Source organism: Tinamus guttatus, unplaced genomic scaffold, assembly GCF_059628265.1.
Source record: "Tinamus guttatus ecotype Peru unplaced genomic scaffold, ASM5962826v1 Tinamus_guttatus_pri_ptg000219l, whole genome shotgun sequence".
NCBI classification, from domain to species: Eukaryota; Metazoa; Chordata; class Aves; order Tinamiformes; family Tinamidae; genus Tinamus; species Tinamus guttatus.
The window spans coordinates 379,342-387,605 of NW_028288753.1; positions in this window are offsets into that span (position 1 = coordinate 379,342).

An 8,264-nucleotide genomic window follows, 5' to 3' on the forward strand; every position below is an offset into this window, starting at 1 on the left:
TCTGAGTCAAGCTTTCGCACCAGACTCTGTGCAGCAGTGTACCAGCAGTCAAACTGCGCTTCCATTTGAGGAGGTTGTGCAGGAGAGAGACAGATTTGGGGACAATGCCTGGGAATCATCAGTTTTGCCTGGAGCAGAATAGTAATGGGAAGAGTGCCCTCTCTCCTGGAACCAAAGTAACCTGTTCAGGATGGTCAGGAGGATAGTCATGGGTGCCAAGACTTCACTGAATTTTCAAAGCAAGCAGCTCTGCTCTTTCCTTGTGAGCTACTCCTATACATTCCCTAAGCACTGCCTTTGGGTTGACCGTGTCACCAGAGGCTGCTCAGGCCTGTGAGACCTGTAGAAGGCTCCTGGTACCTTTTCCCCTCTTGTGGAGAAATTACTGTCCCAAAGAGACTCCCTTAGGACACCAACACAGCACTGCAAGCCCTCCTTTTCATAGTGTGCACACGAAAGAGCAGGAGCAAAGCCCCATGTCAAGAAATGGTGTTGTGGAGAAAAGAGGGATGTGGAACTTCTAGAGAGGGTCCATCATAGAGCTACAAACATGATTAAGGGACTGGAGCATCTAACTTACAAGGAAAGACTAAGTCAACTAGGACTGCTTAGCCTGGAGAAGATGGGATCTTATCAACATGTACAAATACCTGAAGGGAGAATGCAAAGAGGATAGGACCAAACTCTTCCCAGTGGTAGCCAGTGATAGGATAAGGGATAATAGGAACAACTTGGAACAGCAAAAGTATCCTGTCCAGATGAGGAAATACTTCTTCACTGAGAGGGTGTAAAAGCACTGGAACAGGCTGCCCAGAGAGGTTGTGGAGTCTCCTTCTCTAGAGATCTTCAAAAGCCACCTGGTTGCAATCCCGTGGCACGTGCTCCAGTTGTCCCTGCAGGAGCAGAGGGTTTGGACTAGATGATCTCTAGAGGTGTCTTCCTACCTCAAGCATTCTGTAATGCTGTGAAAAGCAAAGAGTTGGATGGGAGTCAGTATGAGGACAGGTCACAGACTGCCTAGGTGATCTGGCTGTAAAGGTCTCCAGTTGAGGCTTTGCAGTTCCATCCCAGCTTGGAGTAGATCTCTACATCACTCCTGTCCCAGTGGTGACTGTGATTCTGCTCTGAAGTGTTTTCTTGTCTCCTCCTTGCAGAAGAGCTTCCTGCCAAGCAGTCCCTCCTACCGGAGTCCCAAGAACCCCTCAAAGTACCATCGAGGGATGTGGGAGAAGGAAAGGAGGCGAAAACAGAGAGAAAGAAGCGTCCTGAAAGGTGAGTAGCTTGGGACAGTGGCCATAGGGGACTGTCCATAGGGCTGGGGTCCTAAGGTCCTTCTGTGAGGCTGAGGAAAGTCTGTGTTCTTGCAAGGCCTCTGAAGGAGGAGCCGTGTTTGTGTGGGGCTTGCCCCACCATGGGAGCTGTTTTTGAGAGGCCAATGAGTCTGTAGTGAGACAGGATTAAACACTGAGGAGCTCTTTCTTTGCCTTAGCAGTGGCTAAAGCACTTGGCAGGACAGGGGCTAACGGTGTGTCTTGGAGCATGTCCTTGTAAAGGACCATGCTAAATAGACAGGAAGCCTCAAAGTGGGCACCTGGAGCTTTCCTCTGTGCATGTGGTGCACCCCTGGGTATTTTGGTGAGGGGGGATTGCTCTCTCCATTGATGACACTGCATCCAGGCAAGCCTGGAGCTTTCCCTGCAGAGGTGGCTCCTGCTGCAGAAGCAGGTGGCCAGCATGTGAGCAAGCGCTGGAGATCCAGCTCCCCCTGTGCTCATGCAACTCCTTGTGTTGTGTATTTGCAGTGTGCTCCCACCTATCCCAAGGCCCTGCACTCAGGAGTCTGCACAAAGTGCGAAGACATCAAGAGCTGAAAGCCAACCAGCAGCTGCAGGGCCAGGGAATGAAGGCCCTCGGGAGGCACAAGAGGTAGGTGCTCCTGATGCATGAGGCGCTTCTTGTGCCAGGCTGAATTATGCCAAAGCATCATCCGATGGGTAATAGCTGTACAAGACCCCTCCAGTGCGTTCACTTGAGCTCTCACTGCCTCTTCCATGAGCTTCCTTTCAAAGACACAGGTTGTGCTCTACATTTTTAATGCGTCTGTTCCTGCTGTGTTCTCCATGTACACCTCAGAAGTCCCTCCTAAGGCCTGTTTCTGATGGAAATATCATTGCTGGTTCTTCTGCGGGTTGAGGACAGAGATGTTCTGTTCATCTCTGTGATCATTTAGATGACTGATGAGAACAGAAAAGGGAGGTTCAATCTTGCTAGGATTCCCTGAGGGGCACAATGGTGCTGGCAGGCAGCCTCACGAGCGTGGTCAGAGGAAAGTGTGAGGAATGGTGTTCACTGCATGGAATAACAGACCTGCTGTCCCTGTCCTTCCCCTCCCTCCCTAGCAGAACTGCCTTGCCCATTCCCTACATTTTGGGGGAACGCCTTCACCTGTGCTCTCCTGCAGGGACTTGTCCATTAGGCAAGAATTGCTCTCCTGCCCAGGGAGGCTCTTGATCCTTGCCCTTGCGGAAAGCCCTGCAGTGTTACTACCCATTCTGCTGTGTTCCCCTGCAGCTCCTCTTCTGTGACAAGGAGGGGCTGCCGTGCAGAACAGCAAAGACTGTTTCAGAACTTCTAAAAGGCAGTGGCTTCTCTGAAGAGTGGAAGCATTGGCGGCCCTTGTGAGCAACAAGAGCGTTTTCTGGGCAGCATCTCACATGTGTCCCTCTCCTTTGCAGATGTCAGCGAGGAAAGATTCGGTGCTGTCAGGCACCCCAAGAGCTGGCTCTGCCATCGAGCTTCCAAAGTGAGTATGTTTGTTTGCTGGCTGACCATGTGAACATCCTCTCAGCACATATTTGGTGGTGTTGCATTGTCAGGGCTTGTGAAGGCGCTCTGGAAGTGGTTTGGGAGTAACTCTTTTCAGTGGTTGGAAACCCGTGAACTCCAGTCTTTTCTGGCTTTGTTGAGGCTCTGCTGTGGAGCTCTGTGCAGGGGCTCCTGGAGAGCTCTGTGGTGGCTCCCAGCTTGTGGAGGCTTTGTTCCCTTAGCGACATGGAGGCTGGAGACTGTTCTTTCCATATACAGCAATGCATGCGTAGGAGGGACTGCCAGGGATGTGCAGGGCAAGACTGGGATGAATTTGAAATGATGGTGGAAAGTGGGAGGAAAGGAAATGAGGCCAATGTGTCCTTCCTGGACAGGAGTGTGGAGAGCAGCTGGGAGCTGACCTCCAGAGGCAGCTTGGGGGATTTGGCTGGGGAAACTTCAAGAAAGCTTTCTTGTAGGATGGGGATTGGAAGGCCTGGAGCAGGCTGGAGAGGAAGTTTATGCAGTGGAGCTCTGTACTGGGTCACTCCACTTCCCAAGATAGTCCTGCAGAATTGGGCCTATTCTGCATATTCTGCTCTAGGCAAGGATGGGCATCAGAGTAGCTCTAAGATGTGTCCTCAAAGTTAGCAAATGCTGCAAAGGAAGTGTGGAATCCTCCCATCAGAATGCTGTCCTTTTGCTGTTTGCAGGAAGGAGCTGGAGACTTCTCCCAGTCTACCACTGGTGAGACCTCCAAGTGGGAGACCTCCCACTGGGAGAGGTTCTGCTCTTCGGCATCGACGGCTGAGAGGTGTCGGTGCTGCTGAAGGAAAGACTGCTTTGGAAAAGGAGGAGAAGAAGACTGTTGAGAAAGGTAATGGAGCACTTAATCCTGCTGGGGCTTGTGTCTTCTCCTTTTATCCTCCTTGCCGTCATGTGTTGGAGCCATATCTCCACTGCGGTGTGTCAGAATCTATGAGGCACTAAGTGTGCTGCCTCTGAGCCCTGAAGGCAAATGTCAAGTGTCTCCCAAGGGAGGAAGAGCTCAGGGCAGCCCAGCACTCCCACATGTAGTTGGTCCCTCTGAGTTAAGCTTTCCCACCAGACTCTGTGCACCAGCGTACCAGCAGTCAAACCGCGCTTCCATTTGAGGAGGTTGTGCCGGAGAGAGACAAAGTTGAGGACAATTCCTGGGAATTATCCGTTTTTCCTGGAGCAGAATAGTAATGTGTAGAGTGCCCTATCTCCTGACCTATCTCATGGGACCAAAGGAACCTGCTCAGGATGGTCAGGAGGGTAGTAATAGGTGCCAACACTTCACTGGATTTTCAAAGCAAACAGTTCTGCCCTTTCCTTGTGAGTTTCTCCTATACATTCCCTAAGCACTGCTTTTGAGTTGACAGTATTGCCAGAGGCATCTCAGACCTGTGAGATCTGTAGAAGGTTCCCAGGATCTGTTCCTCTCTTGTCGAGAAATTATTGCCCCAAAGAGACTCACTTAGGCTGCTGACAAGTGCTTGTGAGCCCTCCTTTTAATAGCATGGACATGGGAGAGCAGGAGCAACATGTAGAGCATGCTAGAGCAGGAGCCCCACATCAGCAAATGATGTTGCACAGAAAAAAATGAAGATGAGCGAATGTGAGAAGAGGTCACAGTTTTAAAGGTCTTCAGTGGAGGCCTCACAGTTCCATCCCAGCATGGAGGAGATCTGTATGTCACTCCTGTCCCATTGGTGACTGTGATTCTGCTCTGAGATGTTTTCTTGTCTCCTGCTTGCAGAAGAGCTTCCTGCCAGGCATTGCATCTTACGGACACCCCATCCACCCATCAAAGTATCATCTGGGAAAGTGGGAGAATCCAAGGAGGAGAAAGTGGTGGGGAAGGCCCCTCCTAGCAGGTGAGTAGCTTGGAACAGTGGCCATAGGGGACTGTCCATGGGGCTGGGGGTCTAAGGTCCATCTGTGAGGCTGAGGAAATTCTGTGTTCTTGCAAGGCCTCTGAAGGAGAAGAGGTTTGTATCTGAGGCTTGCCTCACCACGGGGACTATTTTCGAGAGGCCACTGAGTCTGTAATGATGCAGGATTAAACAGAGAGAAGCTCTTTCTTTGCCTTTCCAAGGCCTAATACTTTGGCCGAATAGGGGCTAATGGTGTGACCTTGTATATGACCCTGCTGCTCTCCAAGCTGCATGGAGAGAAAGCCTCAAAGCGGGCACCTGGATCTTTCCTCTGGGCATGTGGTTCACCCCTGGGTGTTTTGATGAAGGGGATTGCTCTCTTCATTGATGCAACCACCACCAGGGAAGCCTGGGTCTTTTCCTGCAGAGCTGCCTTCTGCTGCAGAAGCAGGTGCCCAGTGTGTGAGCAAGGCCCAATTCACCCTGTGCTCATGCAGATCCTCATGTTGTGTATTTGCAGTGTGCTCCCACGTATCCCAAGGCCCTGCACACAGGTGGCAGAACGACGTGGGAGGAGAACTTCCTTTGCAACCCGACCACCATCTGCAGGGTCGTGGAATGAAGGGCCTCAGGAGGCCGAAGAGGTAGGTGCTCCTGATGTATGAGGTGCTTCTTGTGCCAGCCTGTGTTATGCAAAAGCATCAGTCGATGGGTATTAGCTGTACAAGACCCCTCCAATGTGTTCATGTGAGTTCTCACTGCCTTTGCCATGAGCTTGCTGTCAAAGACACGGCTTGTGCTCTGCTTTTGTAATGCATCTATAGCTTCTGCATGCTGAGAGCAGCTGAGTGGACTTGTAAGCAGGACACAGACCTGTTGGATATTTTCTTGCAGGTCCAGAAAGAAATACCAATTCTTCCAGCAGTGTCTGTATGCTACCTGGGAAGAAACAAGGGTGTGTCCGTGACCTACTCCTTATCCGGGATAACGGAGGAGGTGAAAAGTGAGGCCCAGCAACAGGGGACTCAACGGAAAGGGTACGTATGTGCCAGCTTCAGGAAAAGCCTGGGACCACTGGGTAGCAGAGACCCCCAGAGGGGTAAGACTCCCAAACCTAGAGGCACTGGGTTGGACAGAGCACCCTGAGAGTTCTCACAACATGGGATCGATCTGGGTTCCACCTAGACACTAAGCACCTCTGTCCAGCCCCAAGCAAATGCCAAGTGCTCTTTTGGAGGGTATAAATGGGACCATGGTGGAGGAGCTGGGGAAGGACAAAAGCAGGAGGGGTCTCAGATCGAGTGAGAGATGTCAGTGCTGCTGCATCCTCTTTTCACTATGAACAAGTCACACCGGCCTAGGAAGAGACTTCCCTTCCACCCAAGGGGTAGCTCTTGACCGCTCAGCACAGGCTGCAGCTTTGGGACCTACAAGTCCTGAAGAGCTGAGCACAAAAGGCCCCCTCCAGGGTTTGCCTGCACCTTTTCCAACTGCTCCCCAAAGGTGGATCCCAGAGCCAGAATCACCCCCAGTGTGGGTCCCAACAGGCCCAGCCCCAGGCTGATGTGCTGCATGAGGACCTTGCTTGGACACAGGGGCCTGTGTTACATGATGGTGAGTGGGGAGACGCTATCAGAAGCACATCCAAGCATACATGTCCTGAGCTAGTGTGTGGAATTTCTCTGCCTTTGTCCCTGTGCATCACGCAGCCTCTTCCTTTCTCTCTCCTCAGCACTGGCAAGACAGGCAAGAAGAACAAACAGTGACCAGCTGTGACGCCTGGACACAGGAAGCTTTATTTTCTTGAATTAAAACGTATCCCTCAACTGGTGTGTCCCCTTTCTGAGTGTGGTTGGAGAAGAATAACAATGATCCCAAGGGCCAGAAGAGGAATGTCACAAGCAGGAGAGTTGGGGCCAGGAGGGTCCATGGCAACAAATCCTGGCTGAGTCCTGATGTGTCCCCTCTGTGCTGATAAAGGTGACCTGGCAGTCTGCCTGGGCCCTGTGGACACTGATAGGTCTTGGTGGCCCTGAGCAGCCTCCCTTGGGGCCTGCGCTCATCCCTGCCCATGGGCCCAGTTCCCACCAGCTCTCAACATGGGGCCCACAGTCTCTGCCAGAGCAAGGTGGCAGAGGGGCCAGTCTCCAGCCCCAGCCTGGGCTCTTTGCCTCTCTCCAGGACCGGCTGGCACAAGCAGCCCCTTCCCAGGGCTGGGGCTCCCTGCAGGGCTCCATGGGGCATAGAGGGACTGTGGGAGGGCAGGGACGGAGCCGTGTCCCCCGCAGGTCACACAGCCACTGCTGGCAGCGCCTGCCCCGGGCTGGCACTCGGTGCAGCCAGGCCCAGGGCTGGAGGCAGCTGCAGCCGGGCGTCCTGGAGGGGAGGCAGGAGGAGCTGCCCCGCGGCCTCAGAAACAGCAGCCTGGAGCCAGCGCCCAGGGCACTGAAGCCCCACGAGCTCCCGAATGGCACCACGGTGGGACGGTGACGGGAGGTGCCAGGTGCAGGCTGCGACTGCGGGAGAGCAGGTGCCACCCGCGGGCTGTGCCAGGGAGGCTGCGTGCTGAGACGTGGATCCCGCCTGCCCCAGCACAGGGGCCAGCCCCGAGCAGCCCGTGGTGGCCGGGCAGGACCAGAGGGAGCATAGGAAACAGCAGGAAACACGAGAAATGCAGAAGACAAAACACAGTGGAGAAAAATGGCTGCAAATAACATTAAATGACCGAATTCAGTAAAAAAAATCAAAAAAATAAAAGGCAGAAGAAAATGAAATGAATAAGCAATGAAAGTAGGTGCCCAGAATGAAAATGCAACTAAGAAAACAACTCAAAAATGGTGAAAAACAGTAAGAAATAATAAAAAATATGAAAAATGGCAAAAAATATCAGAATATGCTAAAAATGTTGAAAAGGACAGCCCATAGTCATTGTTGGAAAATTAAAAAATATAAGCGGTAGAAGTATGAAAAAGGCAGAAAGTGCAAATTAAAAAAAAAAAGGAGGCCAGGACTGGGATGGGGATGAGAGGTAAACATGGGCAATGCACACACTGCAGTAACAGGAGTAAATAATTTTATTATTATTATTTTGAATCTCCCAGAAAAGACCTTCAAGATTATTGTGTCCATCTCTAAGCCCATCACCACCAGGCCAAATAGACAGTCCCCAAATGCCTCAACCACACATTTCTTGAACACTGACAGACAAGGTGACTCCACCACTTCATTGGCAGCCTGTTCCAATGCTTCACCACTCTCTCTGTGTAGGGACAGACCCATGTGTGATAATATCATCCTCTTTCTCCCTGGGGGAAGGCGAGGGGAGCATATTGCCCAGAAATTCCCAAGCATTTTCTTGCTACAGCTGTCACAGGGTTGCAGAGGCTTTCTGGAGATGTGTCCACCAAGAGCAGCAGGATTTTCCCTTTTTAAAGTTATTTTCCTTGTTCCTATGCTGTTTTCTTCTCTGGTAACCTGGGTATATAGTCCAGAAGTTCTCATACCATAGTGGTGGTGGGGTTGTGTTTCCATGTGTTTTCTAAGTAAAGCAGGACAAGG